Source organism: Hylobates moloch, unplaced genomic scaffold (genome assembly GCF_009828535.3).
Source record: "Hylobates moloch isolate HMO894 unplaced genomic scaffold, HMol_V3 SCAFFOLD_19, whole genome shotgun sequence".
Lineage (NCBI taxonomy): Eukaryota > Metazoa > Chordata > Mammalia > Primates > Hylobatidae > Hylobates > Hylobates moloch.
The window spans coordinates 65,324,963-65,349,981 of record NW_026652294.1 but is presented as its reverse complement, the minus strand read 5'-3'; the positions used below and the strand labels follow the sequence as shown (position 1 = coordinate 65,349,981).

Sequence of the window (25,019 nt, the reverse complement as noted above, 5' to 3'; positions counted from 1 at the left end):
CAAATCACTTTTAAAATCCAAGATTTTAAGAAAAACCCTTAAGAAGCCTCTTTAAATCGTTATTCAAAGTACATTCAAAAACATTGCTTTTACATTTCAAGGTACTAAATCCCTCAACACAAAGAGAATTAAGCATACACAGTATATTGTTGTAATTGTTCTATTTTATTATTAGTTGTTGTTAATCTCTTATTGAGCTTAATTTGTAAATTAAACTTTATCATAGGTATGTATTTAAAAATAAAAAATGAAAAAAAAAAAACATGGTACAAGCATATCTCAGAGATATTGCAGGATCAGTTCCAGACCACTGCAATAAAGTGAATCTCTCAACAAAAGGGGTCACGTGAATTTTTTGGTTTCCCAGTGTGTACAAAAGTCATGTTTACACTACACTGTAGTCTATTAAATGTGCAGTAGCATTATGTCTAGGAAAACAATCTACACACCTTTATTAAAAAACAGTTTACTGTCAAAAAGTGCTAGTGATGAGCTGAGCCTTCAGTGAGTCGTAGTCTTCGTGCTGGTGGAGGAGGGTCTTGCCTTTGTGTTGACGGCTGCTGACTGACAGGTGGTGGTGGCTGAAGGCTGGGGTCACTGTAACAATTTCTGAAAATAAGACAACAATGAGCTTTGCCACATTGATTGATTCTTCCTTTCATGAAAGATTTCTCTGTAGCATGTGATGCTGTTTGATAGCATTTTACCCACAATACAACCTCTCAAATCCTGCTCCTACTTTATCAACTAAGGTTATGTAATAGCCTCAACCCTTTGTTTTCATTTCAAGGATGTTCACATCTTCACCAGGCATACATTTCATCTCAAGAAACCACTTTCTTTACTCATCCATAAAAAGCAACTCCTCATTCATTCAAACTTTATCATGAAAGTGCAGCAATTCAGTCACATCTTCAGACTCTATTTGAAATTGTAGTTCTCTTGCTATTTGTACCACATCTTCAGTGACTTCTTCCACTGAAGTCTTGAACCCTCAGTGTTATTCATAAGAGTTTCAGTATCAACTTCTTCCAAACTCCTGCTAATGTTGATATTTTGCCTTCCTCCCATGAATTACAAATACCTTAATGGCATCTAAAGTAGTGCATCCTTTCCAAAAGGTTTTCCATTTACTTTGCCCTAATGTAGCAGAGGAATCATTAAGTACTGAAGCTATAACTTTACAAAATGTATTTTTTCAATAATAAGACTTGAAAGTCAAAATTACTCTGTGGTCCAGGGGCTGCACAATGGATGTTGTGTTAGCGACATGGAAACAACATTCATCTCTTTATAAAACTCTATCAGAGCTCTTGGATAACCAGATGCCTTGTCAATGAGCAGTAATATATTTTATAAGAACCTTTTTCTGAGCAGTAGGTCTCAACAGTGGGCTTAAAACATTCAGTAAACCATGCTATAAACAGATGTGCTGTTATCCACTCTTTTTCCATTTACAGAGAACACAGCCATAGCAGATTTGGCATAACTCTTAAGTGCCCTAAAAATTTTTGAAATGGTAAATAAGCACTGGCTTCAATTTGACATCACCAGCTACATTAGCTCCTAATGAGTCAGCCTCTTTAAAGCTTTGAAGCCAGACATTGATTTCTCCTATTTAAGTCCCTGATAGCCTCTTCTTTCAATATAAAGCTGTTTTATCTACAATAAAAATCTGTTGTTTAGTGCAGCCACCTTCATTAATGATCTTAGCTAGATCTTCTGGATAGCTTTCTGAAGCCTCTACATTAGCACTTGCTGCTTCACCTTGCACTTTTATGTCATACAGATGGCTTCTTTCATTAAACCTCATGAACCAACCTCTGCTAGCTTCCAACATTTTTTCTGCAGCTCCCTCACCTCTCTCAGCCTTCACAGAATTGAAGAGAGTTAGGGTTTTGCTCTGTATTAGGCTTTGGCTTAAGGGAATGTTGTGGCTGATTTGATCTTCTATCCAGACCACTAAAACTTTCTCCATATCAAAAATAAGGCTGTTTTGCTTTACATGTGGTCACGGAGAAGCTATTTTAATCCTTCAAGACCTTTTCCTTTGCATTCACAACTTGGCTGTTTGGCACAACAAACCTAGCTTTCAGCCTATCTCTACTTTCAACATGCCTTCTTCACTAAACTTAATTATTTCTAGCTTTTGGTTTAAAGTGAGAGGCATGCAACTCTTCCCTTCACTTGAACACTTAGAGGCCATTGCAGGGTTATTAAATAGCCTAAGTTCAATACTGTTCTGTGTCAGGGAATAGAGAGGCCTCAGAAGAGGGAAAAAGAATGCGAACGGCCAGTTGATGGAGCAGTTGGAACATGTGCAACATTTATTAGGTTCACCATCTTAAATGTGCAGGGCTGTAGCACCCCAAAATAATTAAAATGGTAACATCAAAGATTACTGATCACAGATCACTGTAACAGACATAAGAATAATAAAGGGCATGAAATATTATAAGAATTAACAAAACGTGACACACAGACACAAAGTAAGCACATGCTGTTGGAAAAAAATGGCACCAGTAGACTTACTTGACACAGAGTTGCGATAAACCATCAATTTGTTTAAAAAAATGCAATATCTGCAAAGCACAATAAGACAAAATTCAATAAAACAACATAGACCTGTATATATGGGGTAAGGTACTATGTTTGGTTTCAGGCCATCTACTGGGGGTCTTGGAATGTATCCCCCATGTTCCAAGGCGTGGGACAACTGTATTCAAATCTGGTACAGAAAAAATACCAGTTTCCCTCTAGCTGCTGTTCATGTATCCTGCTAGTGGCCACATCACTATTTGGTAATAACTGAACCTAAAATCTGTTCCAATAGGCTTAGCTCTCAGAACCACAAGACATACCAATAACAGCTCAATTAATTCAGTATCTGTTAGGCACCAGAGTGCTAAGGCAAGTGCAGTTTAAACACGTTCCATCATGCATGTGGGGACTCTGACCATCTTGCTCCCCACAATATCTTCCCATTCCTGATACATTATTCCAGATAACACAACAGAGAAAAGGAGAGGTCAAGGTCTAACTCAAGGTCAAACAGCTAGTAAATGGGAGAACTTGGAATTGAACCCTATAGTCCCTTATTTTAAAACCCAAATTCTATCACACTACCCCATATTTTCCAAACTGTCTCACAAAAATCACATGGTGAAAATATATTGCCAAATTTATAAAAAAGAAGATACAGAACAAGGTATTAAGTTGCTACACTTTGTACAGAAGATGAGGAGGGTAATTGCTTAAGTAAGTAAAAATCGATAGGTGTATGTTTATAGAAGCATAGACTATTCTGCAACTTTTTCAAAGACACTGATAGTGGGATATGGCAGGGCTGAAGGACACTGAAATAATCTTACTTTGCACTGCATTACTTTTGTGTTTGTCAAATTGTATATCTTAATAGAGGGTTGCCAGATTTATCAACTAAAAATACAGGATGCTAGTTAAATTTGAATTTCAGGTAAATGAATAATTTTTTAGTGTATGTCCCATGCCATACTTGGGACATATTGGACTAAAATCCAATTTTTTCTGAAATTCAAACTTAACTTGGACATCTGTTATTTTATCTAACAATCCTACTATGTTCATGCTAGCTTAGAAATAAAAACATATAAAATCATTTTAGCTTTCACGCTTCCTATAAAACTTTAATATAATGAGAGAGCTGCCTAATCCTTAATAAATCTCAAAGATTTTACCTGTGACCATATGATTCTCCAACAACTTGTTGGTAACACTAGTGTCAGCAGGGGATAAAAATAAAACAGAATATTTGGTATTATTTAGAAATAGGAACTGATTAACTGAGTAATCATTTTACATTTCAACAAGTTGTAATGGTAACATGTAGGCACAGCTTTTACGAAGTAGAGAATCAGCGTTTGAAACATAACACAAATCATTCTGCTCAATGCAGATTATATGGCAACTAACAAGTGAAAATATGTTTTATGCTAAAAATAACTCTATGAAGAGAAACTGCCCCAAATGCATACAATTTTCTACTTATCTTAATTCTGACTGAAAAAGGAATACAACATTAAAAGGGCTTGTTTCAATGGCTTGCAGCTTGTCAAAGTTGCTCAGCATCTGTTATTGCATTTAAATTTACCATTTCTATCATTCATAGTTGCCTTAGCAGTACCTGAAGTAAGCAGACAAAGGCACAGTTGTAGTCAACTGCAAGTAGTTTTTCATAAATTCAACTGTCCATAACAGCAATACTTATACTTTCAGTCATAATTCCTACTTTTGGATAACATTACTGTACTATAGCTCTAAAAGTATAGAAATGTCACAGTACCCACCAAATCATGTAGTCATCCAACAGAAATCACTCAGCCTTTTCTTAGCATCTGTTCTTCTGAACTTCTCCCTCATTTTTATAGGCTTTGATCAAAAAAGCATTCATGAACACAATTTTTATTTTCAAGTAGACATTTATAAATCTTCCTAAATTTATTCAATGAAAATAAGATGTATTAATTCCATTTTGCCCACCAAAATGAAAGAAAATCAAGTATTAAAGAAACTTAACTTCACAACACACTTCAAATACTGATTAATATTCTTGTTGTTTCTTTATGAAACTACCAGATAAATTACCTGAAATGAAAATGCTGTAGTCCCAGCTACTGGGGAGACGGAGGCAGGAGAATCGCTTGAACCCAGGAGGCGGAGGCTCAATACAGCCTCCGCCTCCTGGGTTCAAGCGATTCTCCTGCCTCCGTCTCCCCAGTAGCCTGAGATCGAGCCACCACACTCCAGCCTGGGCAACAGAGCAAGAGTCTGTCTCAGAAAAGAAAAAGAAAAGAAAATGCAGGGAAGGTCAAGGGAGTAGAAAAGGACTCAAATTCTGTCATTTACTGATTCTGCAAACACACATGGGGCACTTACATGACTGGCATGTTGTCTAGTAGCAGAATTGGAGAAATGATGATACAATCTGGGAACTCACGTACAAGTGAATGAAAGGAAAAGAACAATTAAAATACAAGAACACAAAGGAGGGACACCCAAGCTTAACTGAGAAGTCAGGGAAACTTCCTGGAGTCACAGACCCCTGCACAAAGTCTTAAAGAATAGGTGGGGGGAGAAGGTCTGATGAAAGAGCTCCCCACATAAATGCAAGAATGCATCGTACCTTCTGAGCACTGCATGTAGTTTCTTATACAGTACCTGGATTGGGGCTGAGGAAAAAGGAGAGACAGAGAAGATGAGCCTGGAGATGTGAGTAAAGGTTGAATTACTGAGAGCCCTCCATACTACTCTTAAAAAGTTTAGACTTTTTTTTTTGTTTTGAGATGGAGTCTCACTTTGTCACCCAGGCTGGAGTACAGTGGCACAATCTCGGCTCACTGCAACTTCCGCCTCCCAGGTTTAAGCTATTCTCGTGCCTCAGCCTCCCAAGTAGCTGAGATTACAGGCACCTGCCACCACACCCAGCTAATTTTTTTTTTTTTTTTTTTTTGTAATTTTAGTAGAGACACAGTTTTGCCATGTTGGTCATGCTGACCTCAGGTGATCCACCCACCTAGGCCTCCCAAAGAGCTGGGATTATACGTGTGGCCACTGCACCAGCCATTAAAGAGTTTAGCTTTAATTAGAAGTTTATTTTGGCAAAGCAATCTTTAGAAAGTTCATTCTGGCAATGGTATAGAGGACATACAAAAATCAAGAGAAGCTAGGGATAAAGAAGCCAGATAAGAGGCATTTTCAAAACTAGAGAAGAAAAGGAAAATAAAGGAAAATGGGAGCTAGATTAAGATTAGTTAAGAGATGTAAGTACTGTGACATGGTAATATGGAGGTAAGGAAGATGGGTTTAGGATAAATCCCACCTTTCCTGCTTTGGTTATTGTTGGATGGTAATACTACAAGGAACATGTCAGTGTTGTGACTATTCTAGAAAAGTCTGCCCTAATAGAGTTTGAATAGCTGAGTACAGTACCTTACGATGTTGCTACGGAATGAACTGTGCTGCCCAAAATTCCAATGTTGAAGCCCTAACTCCAATGTGACTGATTTTGGAAACAAGTCTTTTAGGAAACAGTTAGCGTTAAATGAGGATATAAGAGTGGAGTTCTGATCCAATAGAATTGGTGGTCTTCTAGAAGGAGGAAGAGAGGAAAACCTGTCTCACTGTCTACATGCGAGCACTGAGGAAAGGCCACATGAGGACACAAGAAGGTAGCCACCTGTAAGCCACACACAAAACCCTCACCAGAAGCTGAACCCTACCAGACCTTGATCTTAGACCTTTCAACCTCCAACACCATGAAAATAAATTTCTGTGGTTTACACCTTTCTAAATAATTTGTTATGGCAGTCCAAGCTGACTAATACAGAATTCAACCATTCCAGAGGCCCTCCTCCAAGGACTATGCTATCATGTACTATGCTTCGCCCCTGTCTTCCAACCATAACCAAGGGAACCAGGGCTGGGCTCCTTAATTCAAGGGAAGCCAATCTAAGTGCTGACATGAAAAGCATGAATGGACTACAGTGTCGCTTAAGAACTTAAGAAATATTGAGAGAATAAGTCAATTAATGGTAGAACAAGAGTTGAGAAAATAGAAGGTGGCTGAGTAAGGGATGAAGAAGCTAAAATGGGGTACACACAAGCCAGAGTTATGAGACAGCAAAAAAGTCAGTTGATAGAATACAGCTGACATTAAGAGAGGCAGGCATTCCTTGGGAGATGCGACACAGCCAGTAAGAGGAAAATAGAGTAACTGGTCCTACAGATGCACAATCACTGATCTCCATTTTTACAGTGAACTCCATTTTGCCAGAGGTATGTTGTATGAAGCTCTGTTTGCTCCATTTAAACACACATATTCATTCAAATGCAGTCTGCTTTGGTATGGTACCATATCATCACATTCAAAAAAAAAACCCTCTCAAGTACCCTTGCTTATGAAATACCCTTGTTCCTTTACTTCATTTGTACACTGTATTTCTAATAAAGATTTGAGGGAGTTAACTAGCAAAGACAATTTTAGTAGGCCCACTAAATAATAATCCTACAGGAGAGACAGTTACATCAGAAAAACAAAGGGCAGGGAAGCTCCTACACTTGATGGCTGAATATAACACTATAAAGTTCTGTTTTGCTCAGAGCCTGAGAAAAGCCATAAGCTGCCACCAAATAAAACATAAATCCACTGTTAAAACAAAGGTAGCGGACACAGTATGGTGGCTCATACCTGTAAGCCCAGCATTTTGAGAAGCCAAGGTGACAGGATCACTTTTAACCAGGAGCTCCAGATCAGCCTGGCCAACAAAGTGATACCTGTCTCTACAAAAAAAAAAAAAAAAAATTCTTAAAATTAGCCAGGCGTGGAGGCATATGCATGTAGTCCCAGCTACTTGGGAGGCGAAGGTGAGAAGATTATTCGAGCCCAGGAGATTGAGGCTCTAGTGAGCTATCATCATGCCACTGAACTCCAGCCTGGGCAACAGAACAAGACCCTGTCCCTAGAAAATGAAAATTAAAAATTAAAAAAAAAAAAAGGAAGTGAGCTCTGACAAATTTTCATTATATAAATGAAATCTTAGTAGCTCTGAACAATATTTATAAATAGTAAAAATATTTCTGACCAAAAATCTCCATGCAGGCCAGCCATGGTGGCTGATGCCTGTAATCCCAGCACTTTGAGAGGGCAAGACTGGTGGAACGCTTGAGCCCAGTAGTTTGAGACCAGCCTGGGCAACATAACAAAACCCCATCTCTACAAAAAATAAAAAAAAAATTAGCAAGGAGTGGTGGTACACACCTGCAGTCCCTGCTATTCAGGAGGCTAAAGTGGGAGGATCACCTGAGCTTGGGTGGTAGAGGCCGCAGTGACATGTAATCGCACCACTGCACTCCAATCTGGGCCAACAGAGAAAGACCCTGTCTCAAAAAAAAAATAATAAAAATTAAAAAGAGTTCTCTTCATAGGAGGATAGAAATGTTCTTTCTTCAAACTCTACTAGAAAAATTCAGCCAAATATACATGTTAAAACTTTAAGGTACCACTAAAAAAACAGAAATAGAGTCTATATAATATATACACTAAGATGAAAAAAAGATGAACAAAAAATACTCGAGCAATCTAAAAGAGGTTAGGAATGGGAAAAAAAGGAAAAAGGAGAAACCATAGTAAACAAAAAACACAAAACAAGGGCAATGAAATAAATCCAGATATCCATATTCACAATAAACAGAAGTGGGTTAGACTCATTTTTTAAAGAACAGACTGAGAGTCCAAATCTCAATAATGAAATGGAGATTTACAGAATAAGTAGTTTATTTATATTTTTAAAATATAAAAAATAGTATATGGGCCACATAAAAATATGTATATACATACTTTCATCATATTCAACAATGGATTAAAAGGACACATTCTAAAATGACAGCAGTTAGGAGTGGACAGATGGAAGTAGTAGCCTCATATGGGGGGACTCAATGGGGGAATTTAGCTTTCTCTGTTTTTTTTTTTGTTTAAGGAAACTGTATTTTTATAATGGTTTTAAATTATGCATGTAAAAAGCAGCTGGGTTGAAATACTTACGCATAAAAAAATATAATGTCCACAATTTGCTTCAAAAACTTCCAGGGAAGGGACAACGGAAATGTCTGAGACCAGAGAAGAAACAAGACTGACCATGAACTAGTAGTTGTTAAAACAGAATGATGGATATATGAGGATTCACTGCATTTATGTACATTTGAAATTTTTCATAGTAACTATTACAAAAATAAGGCAGCTGATATGTGAAAATGTTAACAATAACTAGTTTTAGAGGCTAGGACTAGAGATGATTAGCACAATATTTTTCAAATCCTCCTTACCCTTGACAAAAAAAAAAAAAAAAAAAGGATTTCGCCTAAAACTGTAATACTAAGTTATCTGGGAAAAAATAATGTTACCATTGGTAAATTCTCCCAGAACAATAATTTATTCAGCTAGACTACTTAATTCCAGCAAAACTAAAGGAAATATTATGAAAACATTTATTCAAAATATAATATCTCGTAAATAATCATTTTCAGTTTTACTATTAAAAACAAAGCTTTATTCTCATTTTCTGATGCTACTCTGCTTCTAATTTTACCAAGCTGTTTGAGATACAGGCCTAGAAGCAGATACTCATTGGCCCTGGATTAGTCAACTTCTCATCAGAGAGCAGGAGGGCAGGAAGTGATGAACAACTACTCTGTTCTACTTTTGAACATACGTTCAAAAACCCCACCTTTGTGAATTATGGGGGATCCCAAGACAGTATAAATATAAACCTGTTTCAGTTTAAATAAAACTTATTTCTCTTCCATGAATATTCAAATGACAATATAATGAACAGTTAGTCACACAATATGTATAAGCTAATACTAAATTATGGAAAAGAGGCATGTTAATCCACAATTATATAAACATACACAGATCAAAATCACTACATTGACCAAGAATCCACATACTTTAAGAAAGTTTGGTGAAAATAGTATAGTATCATACCTTTTCCTATTAATTTTCTAATGGAGGGAGTGAAGCCTACTGAAAATGAAAATATATATAATATGGAAATTGAAGTATTTTATTACTTACAAGTATTCTTATATAACAAATGTATTCATACCAAAAAACATGTTCATTACATTTGCTTTGGCTTTTGAAAGTTATTGTTATTTTTAAGATTGTTGGTCTGAGGCAAAATGCTCTTTCAAACAGTATATATGTTCTTACTTTATCTGCAGATTCCCTAAAACGCATAGATACACAACTTTTATAAAGAATATTAGCAGATTCATATCCACTTCCAGAATTATATATTTATATTTTATGATACTTTGAGTTAAATACCCTTATTCACTGCTTACGCTCAACTATAAAGTTAATTTTAAAGTTGAAATGAGCCTCAAAAAACATACAGGTCACAGAGAAGCTAAAGCTCACTGAGGTTTGATTACACAACAAATCAGTGGTGTGTCTAGGATCAGAACCCTGGACTGCTGGACTAACTCAACTGACCCTCTGAAAGGCTGACTTTCCTTTTCTAAAAATATTTAGACCAATCAATTCTGTTTATAGCCCATTGCATTATATTTATTTTCTTCCCCATTAACCCTCACCCATAATTTAAAAAAAAAAAAAAGAATCCAAAATACACATTAGAGAACTATGGATTCTAACACCTTCTCTCTGAACATGCATTTTACATACTTTTCATTCACAATGTTATCTTAATGTATCTCTATTGGACAGGGGGCCCTCCCCTGAAACTGTTAACTCACACCAAACATGGTGACTGAGGGGAAAGAGTTAAGTTCTTCTGAGAATTAAGATTTGGCCTCTTCTGTTCTCTCACTCCTTCGTTAAACTCAAAGGAATTTAGGTTGTTGGGCAGATTGCCCCTATTTGTACCACATTTTCAGTGTTAAGGGCCAAGACACAACATGCCAGGCATATTTCTTGCATAGAACCAGGCAGGGGGATTCTTCCAAGAGCTGCCCTTGCAGGTGAACACAACAATGTGTCAATGCCGAACTCCAGGGGCAGCTAGCTGCCCATAAAGCACTCACTGTAGCCACATTATTTTCTTGGGGGAAACCTAAAACATGCAGAAGACTTAACTTTGTGCCACAGAATTCTTCAGTGCCATTCCAACACTGGCAACAAATTCTCCAGGGGAATTACTTCAGGATCTTACCTCCTGCCCTTTGTCTGCCTGGAATGAGGCAATTCAATGAGCCCAGGTCGACTGTGTCCTGGTGCTTATAAGCATTTGGGCTCTCGCCTGTCATCCCAGCACTTTGGGACGCTGAGGTGGGCAGATCACCTGAGGTCGGGAGTTCAAGAAAAGCCTGACCAATATGGAGAAACCTAGTCTCTAATAAAAATACAAAATTAGCCAGGCATGGTGGTGCATGCCTGTAATCCCAGCTATTGGGGAGGCTGAGGCAGGAGAATCACTTGAACCTAGAAGGCAGAGGTTGCGGTGAGCCGAGATTGCACCATTGCACTCCAGCCTGGGCAACAAGAGTGAAACTCCATCTCAAAAAGAAAAAAAGAAAAGAAAGCATTTGGTACTCAAAAGCTTACCCATGGGACCCAGAAATATAGTTGGCAGCTGGACTCTGTTAGAACCTATCAACTGCTGTCGGAGGTGATAGTACAACAAAACATGTCTGTCATTTCTCAGCTGCCCTCTCAGGGACAGGATTTTCATTGAGTTTGTGAGATCTCCATGACACTGGGGCAGAACAATAGGTGGCTTGTCAGTTGTGACTGAGTGGCTCCTCAGGGGAAAGTGTTAGAGGATGGGGACAATATTTCCAATACAGCCAAAACTGTGGAACAAGGAGGTAGGAGAGAAGACCATAGTATTACAATTATGCCGCCCCAACATATCTCCCCATGCAACTTCAGGTTTATACTATTCTCCAAAGTTCATTTTCTCGGACTTTCCCAACTCTTAAAATAACTCTACTTCCACAGTTTCTCTATTACTGTTCCAAATGGCTTCTCCCATCCTGGAATCTTTTCTACAAAAATTATGAAGAGTGTTGTATATTGTATAAACTCCTTAGGTATCACTGAGCTATAAGTACTATACATAATTAGATATTTTTATCCTTCCCCAGCCATCAGTGCCTCCTAAATTCAGTCAGTGGCTTTCATGATTTCCCTTTGCTGAACGTAGACAGGAACAAAGTTTACAAACTTTACTCAGGAAAGGGCAGGCTCAAATTTCTCATCGGAAGTCCTCTGGGAAGAACACAGCATTTTGGAATAATATTTAATGTGGTTGTTTTTCTCTCCTGTACTGTGCTTGTGGTGACTAGTGGTTTGACTCCCGCTGGTTTACTTCCAACTCCGCACAGAGAAGTACCACAGATACATGTACTGCAAAGGGCTTGTGAACAATCACATTCTCTCTCGGCCCATTCTTTGCAATACTTTTTGTGGAGTATTTAGCAACTCAGAACTCTTAAATTCAGCAGACAGAAGAAATCAACACTTTTTTTTTCAATTATCAATCTTAATTATTTGAAGATGTAAGAATATTTTGTAAGCTTTTACTCTTTCCAAACACATAACTTGTTAAGACCACATTTTACAGATTCAGTGGAGAGTCAAAGAAAATACTATAACTTTTCCAAGGTTCCCTAACTCAGGCCTTTTATTAAGCAATCATATTTCTTCAGCCATTATTATGTGGGGTACTGAAAAGTCTATATAATGAAATGTCAATAGTTATCTGAATAGTTTCATGCAAAAGTAATCTCATTCAGCTACTCCAGGATTTGGGGGCAGAGAAAGAGAAGGAGGAGGAAGGAATTAAGAAGGACAAAGGCTTAAAAGCCTTAATCAGAGGGATGTCTACCCTGACTACAGTCCCTAAGTAACTAAACTAACTTTCCAAATCATTTCGCTGACGTAAAAAGGCAACTTTATTCCTCAGGAACATACCTACCACCAAATACTCCAAAAGGCAAAACTTTCCAAATATATATTCATCACTGGAATGTCTAAAATGTAGATTTGGTTGCGATACACAATTTAAGGCAACAATCTGTTATTTGGGTTTCTTTTTAAAAATGCTATTCAATAACAACTAATAATAAAATTGCATTTAAGAATCGAATGCTATTTCATGTTATAATAATGACTTTCCCAGAAAATAAAATAGGCTGCATAAGTAAATTTTTTAGGTAATGAAATTGACATCAGTTTTACTGTTTGAAATGAAACCATTTCTTTATAATAGCTTCCATATATTCCTGTTTTCTTAAACAAAACCTATGTCCTTTACAAATATGCATTTCCTTTAATCCTACCAAGAGCTCCATGCTTTATACCCTCATTTTCAGATAAGAAAATTGAGGTTCAGAAAGATAGTGTTTTCTCCTTCATGAAGCTTTTAAGTAATAGAGCTGTCTTACCTATACTGTAAAGTACACAGCTTTATGATATCTTCTTTTCCATTGCTGAAAATTATGTGTGTTTTTTACACTATTGAAGATCCCAAAACACATCCCACAGTACTTCAAAGAGGTAGAAATGAATTTGAAAATTGCAAACTACAAAATTCAGCTTATTCAAAGTAACGACACTTAAAAGTATCAATTTATCTGAGAAAAGACATGGAGAAGAATGTGTTTGATGTATGGCAAGACACAACGGGAGGAAAGGAAGAAGAAATAATTGACGAAACTGAAAGGGAGAAGGGATGGAAAGATGGAATGGCATTGAGATGATTTGGAAAACTCTCAGAAAATTCCTTAGCATTCACCATGCTAACAGAATATAGAGCAAAGTGGTGTTGACTGAGGTTACAGACGCACAGGAAGAATTGTCATTTCTCCCACCAAAGTGAAATCTGATCTCAAAGGAAGAACTTCAGCTCTCTTTTCCTTCATGCACAAAGTAGCAAAACACAAAGTCATTAAGTCTGAGTCACTTCCCTTGTGGCTCAGTTGTCAAAATCCTGTAAGATAAGGTATTCAGAAGTGTTTGGAAATGGGAAGAAGTATGGAAGCATTAGACATGTATTATTAGCAACAGTATTAACATCAAAATGCATAATTAATCATGTTTCCTAATTATAAAAAATGAACAGCAAAAATTATATATATATATACATAGAGAGAGATCTAGATATACAGATGGTACTTATAATACATCCCAAAAAACCACACCAATTCATCAAATATTAAGTGAGCACTTACATATTCCTAGCCATGTGTATAGAAAGATTTAGCATGAAGGTACTTGCATAGGATCCTTCAATTCTCATTCAAATAAATTTTTTATATCTAATTTTGTATTTATAATTTTCTATTATTTTTAAGAGAACCACCCCAAATTCCATATACTTCAGGACCCCAAGTCTTTATCCACCTCTGTTACTGAAGCATATGACAAAAGAAGAATGAGGATAAGTATCTAACTTCTGAGCTCCCAATTTGGCGGAAAATGGTAATTACAGGGCAATATGATAGGTAAAGTTCTGAGTACAGAGGAATCCAATACTGCCAACATGAGATAGAAAGAATTTGTAAGAGATATGACACATGAATCATATCGAAGTATGAGCCGATTAGGAGAGTGTGGAGGAGAGCAGTAAAGGGAAAGGCATTTCTTACTAAGGGAAGGACATCTGCTAAGGCAACAAAACCATACAGAACCCAGATAATTTGATGACAGTGAGGCTGCAGTACTTGGGTCCAGAATGACAGGAGCTAGGAAGGTAATGTTTCCATGGCCTCATTGGAGCTTTGCCCCGCAGGCATACTGGACCATGCAGGGACACTGGGGAGGGAGTTTGGAGGGTACAGGGATTACTAAAATTTATTTTCTGATAAAACAATTGATAATAGTGTAAATATTTCACCAAAGAGAGAAAAGAACTAATGATAATACAACCAGATGTTGTTAAAAAAAAAACCTCATTGAAAAAGATGAGAGCCTAGATGAAGGCAATGGCAAGATAAAAAAGAAAAGATACAGACTCATTCATTACAGGCAATCAAAAGGACTCAGTGACCACTTGGTGACTATTAGGGCCAGGAGGGGTGAATGAGAGAGAGAAACAGAGGCCGACTCTCCCAGTGATTTTAATCTGGGAAACTAGAACTCTCAGGACATCATTTAGCTGAAAGAACAGCAGGAAGATAAATATATGGTTTTAGAGGAAAGAGAAATATGGTTATATTCCTTTTGGACATACTGAGTTTGAAATGCCTCTAGAAAACAGGAAATAATTGAATTTTAATTTCATGAAGGTAGGAAGTTTTGTGTTGCTGTTGTTTCCTTTTTCTCTCAGGGCTATATCCCCAGCACCAGAAATAATGGCTGTGAGATAAATTAAAAATCCTAGTGGAATCAATAACATTCCTGCAAGCTCCAAGATGAAATAGTGTACATATAGAGACGAGCATATTATCTAAAAAAAATAAAATTTGCCATGATCCTTTCTTATTCAGCTCCATACTAAACCAAAACAAATGTACCTTTGGTGCTTCTGTTAATAGAACATGCATACACACAAGAAAAAAAATTTGTTCACAATAAAAGAAGTATTTTTCATAATCTGTACCAAAGAATTCCTAGAGAAAACCCTGTAGTCCTCTGCCAGCAAAGAGATGTTACTGCCTAAATCTGCTGATAAGCTTGTCGGTCATTGGTAGTCTACACTGTTGAGAATATACTGAGAAAATTCAGCAAGAAATGACAATTTACATCTTGCTGGCAAGGTTCCAGGTAGTTCAGATAAGGGAAAATTGCATAAAGAAATCCAAATTATTATGAACCTACCTCAACACGTACCTTAGCTATATAAGATAAATAAGCATGCAGCAATTCGATCTCCTAATTACTAATTCACAGATAATGTAACAAGCTACACTATTTAGTTACCATATGTAATTCTATAGGATTCATTGGGGTTATGTTGACAAGTGGTATTTTCTCTGTGAAAGCATTTTAAAAGGGCTTATTCTTTCAATGAACCTATTTGCTTCTTAATTAACTCACTATTTAACTGCCTCCATTAACTGCTTTTTACTCTGGCACTCAAAGGACTAAATGTTAATATTAAGAGCATAAACCAACTTTTACTTTCATAATAATCCAGAGAGAACATCTGCTTTAAATGTTGTTTTATTTATTTTGTCACTTCAATTAAGTGATCAAAGGGTACAGACAATATATAAACATTACAAATGACCCAAAAAAGGCTGAGTGGTTCCAGCCAACATAACAGGTTTTCATAACAGAATGAAGACATCTTGTTTCTTGATTTCATCTGACCTTATAGCTTAGCTGCATGAGCTAAAGCTGTGTTGACCAATACAGTAGCCAGGAGCCACACTGAAACACACTACTGGGCACTTACACCTTGGCTAGTTCTAAAGGCAGTATGATGTAAGGGTAAAAGACACAGCATATTTTGGAGAGCTTTTTTTTTTTAAGAAAGTAAAATATCTCAGTAATGTTTACACTGATTATATATTGAAAGAATAATTTGAAGAAACTGGGTTAAATAAAATACATTATTAAAGTTAATTTCAGCTACTTCTGCTTTTTTCTTTACTGTGGCTACAGACAACTTAAAATTACATATGTGGCTCACATGATATTTCCACTGGCCAGAGCTGATCTAGAATGATGCAGATCTTCCCCTCTCCAACTCTTGGTGCGTTTGATGATCTGAATTGTAACATATACAGAATGGCAATTATTTGAATAATTTCAGCACCAAATTACTCCTTTGTTATCCAATTCACTATATGACTGTCATATAAATTTGTCACAAGAGTGACAGATAAATCTATCAAACATGATAAGAATTACAGAAAATATGCAAGTGGGTGAGGAATATTTAGCAAACAGTCAAAATAAAGCATTCGGTTCAATACTGAAACTACTGTGCTGTGCTTAAACTCTTCATACGGTAGGATACAAAAGTTTATGGAAAGCCTCAACAATCTCCTGACATTTTACTTAATCATCTCGTGTCTTTCAAAATTAATTTTTTTTGTTTTTGAAACGGAGTCTCGCTCTGTCACCCAGGCTGGAGTGCAGTGGCGCGATCTCGGCTCACTGCAAGCTCCGCCTCCCGGGTTCACGCCATTCTCCTGCCTCAGCCTCTCCGAGTAGCTGGGACTACAGGCGCCCGCCACCACGCCCGGCTAATTTTTGTACTTTTAGTAGAGACGGGGTTTCACCGTGTTAGCCAGGCTGGTCTCGATCTCCTGACCTCGTGATTCGCCCACCTCGGCCTCCCAAAGTGCTGGGATTACAAGCGTGAGCCACCGCACCCGGCCCAAAATTAAATATTTTTAAATCTTTTTTACAATTACCAGTAATATTTTTTAAACTATTGACTTACATATTTTGAAGCTCCAACATTTAAATAAGAGCATTTAAATTTTCTATGTTATGTTTATCAAAATGGGGCATGAATTTAAGACTAAGAAACACTGTCAAATACAAAAGTCGGACGCACACAGTTGAATCCAAAGGGGATCAGAATATGCTACTCCAAAAATGCTACTTTGGCATCAAGATTATTTTGAACTGAAGGCAAATAGGAAATGGAAGACAGGAGCACTCTCTCCCCTGGCCCTTTCTGCGTAAAAGTAGAACACAAAATTCCCTTTGTAAATGCGACAGAAATGTCTGTTTGTAAAGATGATCATCTCTCCCTTACCAGTGAGAACAACTTTTATCATGAAAATGATGCAAAAACCCCAAATTTATCCTCTTCTTTGGGTCTCTTCTTTTCTGTGTAGCCCCCATGCATATGAAATTAAGAACATCAATTAATGTTAATCTGTGTTGTTACTTTTAATTCACAGGCCTCACTTATAGAACCTCAAAGAGTAAAGATTTTCCTCCCTCACAAAAGCAAGAATGAATATGCACCATAAGACAATGGACAAAGTGCAGGAGAGTTCTAAATGACTTAAAAACTCTTTAATGGTATATCCATGCAATGACTACTACTCAGCAATGACCAGTACTAAACTATGAATACAGGCAACATGGATGAATCCCAAAATAATTACACAGTGAAAAAAGTCAGACAAAAGAGAATATACTGTATGATTCCATTTATTTAAAGCTCTAGAGAATGCAAACTAATCTATAGTGACATAAAGCAAATGAGTACTTTACTTGGAGATGGAAGGGGTGGGTAGAGGAAAGGATTACCAAGGTGCATGAGGAAACTTTCAGGGGTGATGGATATGTTCACTATCTTGATGGTGGGGGATAGCTTCAAAACAGCCAAAATTCAACAAATTGCACACTCTCAATATGTGTAGTTTATTGTCAATTACAACTTATACCACAATAAAACAGTTAAACAGTTATAACTTACACCACAATAAAACAGATAAACACTCCCTCCCACCTCCTTGAGAAAAGGAGAGGGGCTGAATAGCTTGACTTTAGCATCCAACAGATGTTCACTGAACATCTTAATGAAGCTAGCCAGGGAGCAATAACCCAGGCCCCAGGGCTATTTCTTCTCGTTTTCCTACCTCAGCCACAAAACAGAGCTAAAAATACTTTGTGACTTAGTCTAACCCGATATATATTCAATAGATTATATCAGGATGAAGAGCCATTCCAATGCTATAGTTTTGTAAAACAGCATAGGATAACTGTATTTCCTAGCCCGGAAAACTGTGAATGTGATGGGAAAGGGTTGGAAGGGTCAGACAACACTCCACTGAATCATATCGATGAGGCCCCTATAATCCCAAATTAGAAAATGAGGCCGGGCGTGCTGGCTCATGCCTGTAATCCCAACACTTTTGGAGGCTGAGGCGGGGAGATCACCTGACCTGAGGTCAGGAGTTCAAGACCAGCCAGGCTAACATGGTGAAACCCTGTTTCTACTAAAAAAAATAAAAAGAAGAAGAAGAAAAAAGAAAAACAAAAGAAAATGAATGCTGTCCAGAAGTGGATTCAGGCCTGACTTATTAAAATGCAATACCCTGGGAGACTTGGGAGTGAGAAGCAGAGGAGGAAATACATAAGCTTTAAGAAATTTACCTAGTAATGCCTTAGACAAAGCAAGACCTATTAAGGGGGCTGCTGTGGTCTGAATGTTTATGTTCCCCCGAAATTCATATGTTGACATCCTAAGCCCCAAAGTAATGGTATTAGGGGGTGGGGACTTTGGGAGGCAATTAGATCACAAGGGCAGAGTTCTAATGAATGGGATTAGTGCCCTTATAAAATAGGTACCAGAGAGCAGCCTGGCCCCTTCCATACCACATGAAGACACGGCAAGATGGCATCATCTATGAGGACCTCACCATTCACAGAATCTGCCAGTGCCTTGATCTGGTACTTCCCAGCCTCCAGAACTATGAGAAATAAATTTTTGTTTATAAGGGACCCAGTGTTTGATATTTTGTTATAGCACCCGAAATGAACTAAAACAGGGGCCTAGCAAGGTATAAGAGAAACTGGACATATCTTAAATATATCAGAGAGGAGTTTTTAAATTGTAGAATAATCATTTATCTTTATGACTCTATCATCACGGTTTTGTTAGGTTAGTGATATCTTATGAACACAGAAGGATAGCTTCTCATGACCATTTTCTATGACAGTTCCCTGAAGCAAGGTATCCTATGGGGCCACCTGAGTACATAATATAAAATTATTGTGAAATTAACAATATAGTGAATTGGATAACAAAGGAGTAATTTGGTGCTGAAATTACTGAAATAATTGCCATTTTGTATATGTTACAATTCAGATTATCAAACACACCAAGAGTTGGAGAGGGGATGATCTGCATCATTCTAGATCAGCTCTGGCCAATGGAAATATCATGAGAGCCACATATGTAATTTTAAGTTGTCTGTAGCCACAGTAAAGAAAAAAGCAGAAGTAGGTGAAATTAATTTTAGTAATATATTTTATTTAACCCACTTTCTTCAAATTATTATTTCAACATATAATCAATATAAACATTATTGACTATTAACACTTAATTTTAAGCAGAAATCAAAATTTTTAAAGATACATTCTCCACTGGCGTCCTACATGCCATGTGGTAGTGAACTGTATCATACCTCTTCAAAAGACCTGAGACATCAGTTCAAACAAATGCTATTAGTATCAACTCAAATTATATAACATGTAATAATCTCAGATCAGATTATGCTGAGAAAGACGGCAACTGGTGAAATCTATTGATCAACAGCTCTATTCATTTGTTATATCAAAATAAGTATCTCCATTTTCAAAATATGTGTCTTGGGGATTTTCTTGTGGGAGTGGTATCTGGGTGATCTAATTACAGGCAAGTTTTCCGTCTTCTTTTCACTTGTATCTTCCATACCTTTTTAAATGTGCTATTTACTAAAATAAATAATTACCTTATGTATTTTATTATCAAAATAATTTTAAAACATAAGCAACAACATTAAGATTTTCTTAATTTTTTTTTGGTAGTTGATGTTATTGTTTCTTTTTTCTTCTTTTTTAATAAATGTTTCATTTTTCACTTTCCCGTCATGCACTTATTTATAGCACCTTGGATCTGGAGGCAGAGTGGTTTACAAGAAAATAACAATGAATGTTGCTTTTGCAGACACAAATAAAACTAAAAGGTGGATAAAGATAAGAATTCCCTGAACAAAACAAATGTAACCACCACAGACAGACAGGCCAGAAGAAAAAAAGTAAGAGTTTGTCTCCTTTTTTTTTTTTTTTTTTTTAACTTAGCTGGCCAGATTTGGAAAAATGGCTCTAATGGTTTCATTAACTCAACAAATACAATTGCAACACCTAAAAAAACAAAAAACAAAAAAAAAAAGTTTTTATTTTATGTAACATAAATTCCCTTTTATTAATCATATTTTCCCAAAAGGGGGAAACATTTCTGAAGGAAAAAAGATTATGCCATATATTACCCCACAAAACATGTATAAGACAGACAGTTTTTAGATCAATAGAATTTAAAGAATAAATTCTGTTGTTTTAATCAGACTCAAAAACCACTGAGATATTTACAATATGTTTCAGCTTTGCCAAATTTAGCACTTTACTATTTTTAAGAACCATTAAAAGAAATATTTTAAGAAAACAAACGCTTTTATAAAACACTTAAAAAGAAAATTAATGCTCTGTCCACAAAAAGGAAGGCCACAGAGGCACAATTTCCCAATGAACATCCAAAGAAAGAAAATAAGTGGCCTCAGGCCAAAGATAAAATACCTTTGTCCTCAAATAGCAGTTTCCCTTTCTTGCCAAACATCAAATTACCCCAGTAATGCTCAGACTATGCACTAGCCTCCAATATGAGCTCATTGCCTCAGGGTCTCACTAGTTTACAGACTAGGTTTCTCTGAGAACCTTATTATGGGATAAATTGTGTCTCCTAAAAATTCACAGGAAATCCTAATCCCTGTACCTCAGAATATAACTGTATGTGGAGATAAAGGTTAAATGAGGTCAGTAGGGGTGGGCTCTTAACACAGTATGACTGGTTCCCTTATAAAAAGAAATTAGGCTATAGACATACACAGAGGGAGGGCATGTGAAGAAACATGGAGAACTCAGCCATCTACAAGCGAAAGAGAGAGGCTCCGTAGAAACCAATCCCACCAACACTTTGATTTTAGACTTCCAGCCTCCACAACTGTGAGGAAATAAATTCCTGTGGTTTCAGCCACCCACTCTGTGGTATTTTGTCAAGGCAGCCCTATCAAACTAATACAGATTTTGGTACCAGGAAATGGGGTGCTGCTGTAACAAACACCAAAAATGTGGAAGTGGCTTTGGAACTGGTAATAGGTAATGGCTACAAACATTTTAGGGTGCATGTTAGAAAAAGCCCAGATTGCACTGAAGAGGTTAACTTTCAGAAGGAAATGTGAAACGGGTTATTGGAAAGTGGAAACTTCAAGAGATAAAATTCAGCCTATACTTCATTGCTCTCCATTAACTGCTCTTCCCTATCCAAACTTTTCCCCTGGGCACAAATCCTCTATTCCACTCCAGAAATATACAAATTGAATATGCTCTCCAGTACCCACTGCCCACTCACATCCCAGCCTCTTCCATACACCATGTCCATTTTCAAGGCAAAACCGCTGACTTAAGCTCTACTTCATATCAAAAAAACTTTCATTTCCACCCTCTCATCTCAAGACCAAAGCCCTTTCTGCGTCTTATTTACTAACCTCAATGATAAGAGCAACGAATCCCTATACTTAACTACTTTCCTAAAATCCCTGTGACATTTTTTATGTGTAAAACCTTTCTGTTATTTCTCCCATTAGATTCCTCCAATTAAGACCCTACGCTTCTGGAGCAGAATCATATTTATTCTGTATTCTCCCCAATGCCTAACCCAATACAACATTCTTCCTAATCCATCTATTACTACCTACCACATGAATACCTCGGATCTTCTCTGGAAACATATCACAGGGAGGCAATGGATTCCTCGCCACTGGTTTCCTTTATCGAGAAGTAGTTATTTACCTCCTTAGTCTTATTCTCCCACATGGAATCCCACTAAAATTATTTAATCACAATACATCAATTTTACCATGCTAAATATCATTTCCAAACTGTACTTATATAAATGCTCTCCTATGCATGACACTAATTTACAAGAAAAAATGAAACCTTTATGGTTATAAATATGGGGTTGACAATGTATGTAACAATATCAAATGAAATCCTACTTTAGGCCAAATATCTATTTTCAAAAGTACATATAACTGTTTCGGAAATATATCATCACTCACACGCACCATCAAGCAGTCCTAAATTCACCAGGAAGTTGCCTGCTTCTTCTCTTTAAAGTGTAGGATCTTTCTCTGGCAGACGTGCTATTTGCTCTACCATATTTGGGGACATTCTGGTCCAACTTTGCCTCAAAATATTTCATGAAATTCAGAGTACTTTGTACGTTTCCAAATATACAAAATGTAGCCAACCTGCAACTCAACCTGTGAGAGACAAGACTATGTCAGATCTGGGATGTAATCTGGAGAAAATAATCTGCCTCTAACTGAGGATAATTACCTTCCAGGCAATTCATTGTTCCTCTCCAGCTTTTAAATCCCTTAATCTCAATTCTAGACAATGGATTTACTTCATCATTTGCCAAGCAAAATCTCTGCACCCTAGCAGTTAAAAACTAAAAGTGGCCAACTAGGCCTAAATCCATGTAAAGTTACATATCAAGGATTTCCAAGAATCTCTCTGAATAGCTTCAACTTGTAGAAATATACTAAACTCTGAGAACAGCCTCTATTCCTCACAGTTAGGTACATTTAAATGCATCTGAAAAGGAAAGCTGTCTTTAAGGGCCAACCAGAGCAATGTCTAGGTGATAGGACTTTGAAGCACACTAAAAACTGACTAAAGATCCCTCCCTTCCCAAGCCACAACCATCAGGCCTAGTCAATAAAAATGAGTGTGGTAAAGGGACAAAGAAAACCAGAGCTAGAGAAGGTAAGTGAAAAGAATAAACACAGAAAGGATCAAAGGAAAAAAAAAAAGGAACATATGTAAGAAACAAGGTACACCATAATCCATTAGTAATATGTTGAGAATAATCTTCATTAGTTTGTTTTGGCAAATGAGATGGGGAAGAAGAATGGAGAGTTAAGGGGTACCCCAAACTAGTTTTGCCTACGTTGCACACACGGGTACAGGTGCATCCATCCAAAGCTTGGTATTGTATTAGAAGATCAAGTCAAGAACTTCAAGTTTGCTAGGCTTTTATTTTTATTTTTTATTTATTTACTTATTTATTGAGTCAGAGTCTCGCTCTGTCACCCAGGCTGGAGTGCGGTGGCGCGATCTCGGCTCAATACAACCGCTGCCTCCCTGGTTCAAGCGATTCTCCTGCCCCAGCCTCCCTAGTCTCTGAGACTACAGGTGCGCGCCATCACGCTCCATTAATGTTTGTATTTTTAGTAGAGACAGGGTTTCACCATGCTGGCCAGGCTGGTCTTGAATTCCTGACCTCAAGTGATCCACCCACCTCGGTCTCCCAAAGTGCTGGGATTACAAGCGTGAGCCACTGCGCCTGGCCAAGTTTTGCTAGGTTTTTTAAACACTATTGTTTGCCAAAATTCCATCAGGTGCTAAGGCATACATTATACAAATTTAGATGGTCCCAACATTACAAGATGTTCATTGTAATCACTCATACCCAAATTCAACATGTAAAACTCCCAAGCCCGAAACCGTCACCTCCTCCTCGTTAGTTTTCAGATATTTATTCTATAAAGGGTAACCTAAACCAGGAATTTCTAGGGAAACTCGAAGGGGATGTTTACATCAAACTATCTACAAGGCAGGATGAGGCAGTCTGGTCACTTATCAGATTCCTTCTCTATGACATCAAAGAACATGGAGAAGCTTTCCTTCTACGCTGGTGAAGTCATGGGCCTCTTATCTGATGATACCTAGGAAACACTAGCCTCCAACAGCAGCCCCCACTGCAAAAAGGCAATCAGTGCCCATTGCCGGGGTCTTCCCAAGCGAAGCACCTCAAAAGCCGCACCGCGGAGTAGAGGTCTCCGGGGACCCCCACTCGCCCCCAGTGACTGCGCAGCGGCCTCCACCTCCCGCCGGTGCCTGGCCACTTCTCCTCCCCCGCAGTCTCCGCTTGATTTCCATGTGACTGCAGGGAAATACAGCCCAGCCTTTGTGCCTCTGCAAAGAATGCAAGCAAAAATGTACACCATCACCACCCAACAAACGCGCAACTCCGCAAGACACAAAGCGTCTCCCAAACATCGCTTCCCTAGGAACATCCGGCATCCTGGGGCTGCCAAATCGCAGACAAAGGCGTCCATCAGCGCAGGGAGTGAGGGGATTAAGGGAGAGACAAGACCAACATGCTCCCACCAACGGGAGCGGCGGTTAAAAGGGCACCGGTGCCAGGGGTGAGGGACGGGGCACCGGTACCAATTAGCGGCTCGCCTCGGGGTCCCCGCGGCTAAAGCGAGAAAGCAAGACCAGAAGCATTGCTGCCCACTCTCTACCGCAACCCGCACAGCCCGGGACCGCGTAACGGTGGAGGGGGCGTCCGGGCGCGGCCCCGGCAGCGGAGAGCAACAGGCTCCCGCGCCCCGGAGGCCTGGTCTGCGCTCCGGGTCCCCAGGCTAACACCCCAACCCCATCCCCCGACACCAAGACTGTGCCCCTCTGGTCAAGGAAAAGGAAAAACTTTTAAACCTCTTAGAGTCAGCGAGAGCAAAAGAAAGGGATGGGGGTGGCTGAAAGGTCTGGGATTATCCATCGCGGGGCTGGGGGGAGTGGAGACTTGCGAGTAGCAAAGGAAACTTCTAGACCCCATCCTTTTTAAAAGCCAGAGCAGCGGCTTCCGCGAAGCGCCGGGCCGCGCGGGGTGGGGCAAGCGCACGGCCCCACCGCCCGCCGCCACCCCCACCCCAACCCCAGGCCCGCGCGCCGAGCCCCGGGCGCCCGCGCACCTTCCCCGCCGGCGCGCGCG

At 38.3% G+C, this 25,019-nt stretch overlaps 1 protein-coding gene across 8 annotated transcripts in view; it reads right to left on the bottom strand.

The window, feature by feature from the left end:
- Positions 1-4,382, bottom strand: part of MPDZ (multiple PDZ domain crumbs cell polarity complex component) — a 158,119-nt gene extending 153,737 nt beyond the window's left edge. For 4 of the 8 annotated variants that reach the window (XM_032137900.2, XM_032137911.2, XM_032137907.2 and 1 more), the window contains exon 1: positions 450-1,258. The gene's annotated coding sequence lies outside the window, so the exon portion shown is untranslated. Of the gene's footprint in view, positions 1-449; positions 1,378-4,325 lie in introns of those variants that run through there. The other 4 variants (XM_032137905.2, XM_032137908.2, XM_058431233.1 and 1 more) reach the window with 3 other exon arrangements.
- Positions 4,383-25,019: the final 20,637 nt, after the last annotated feature.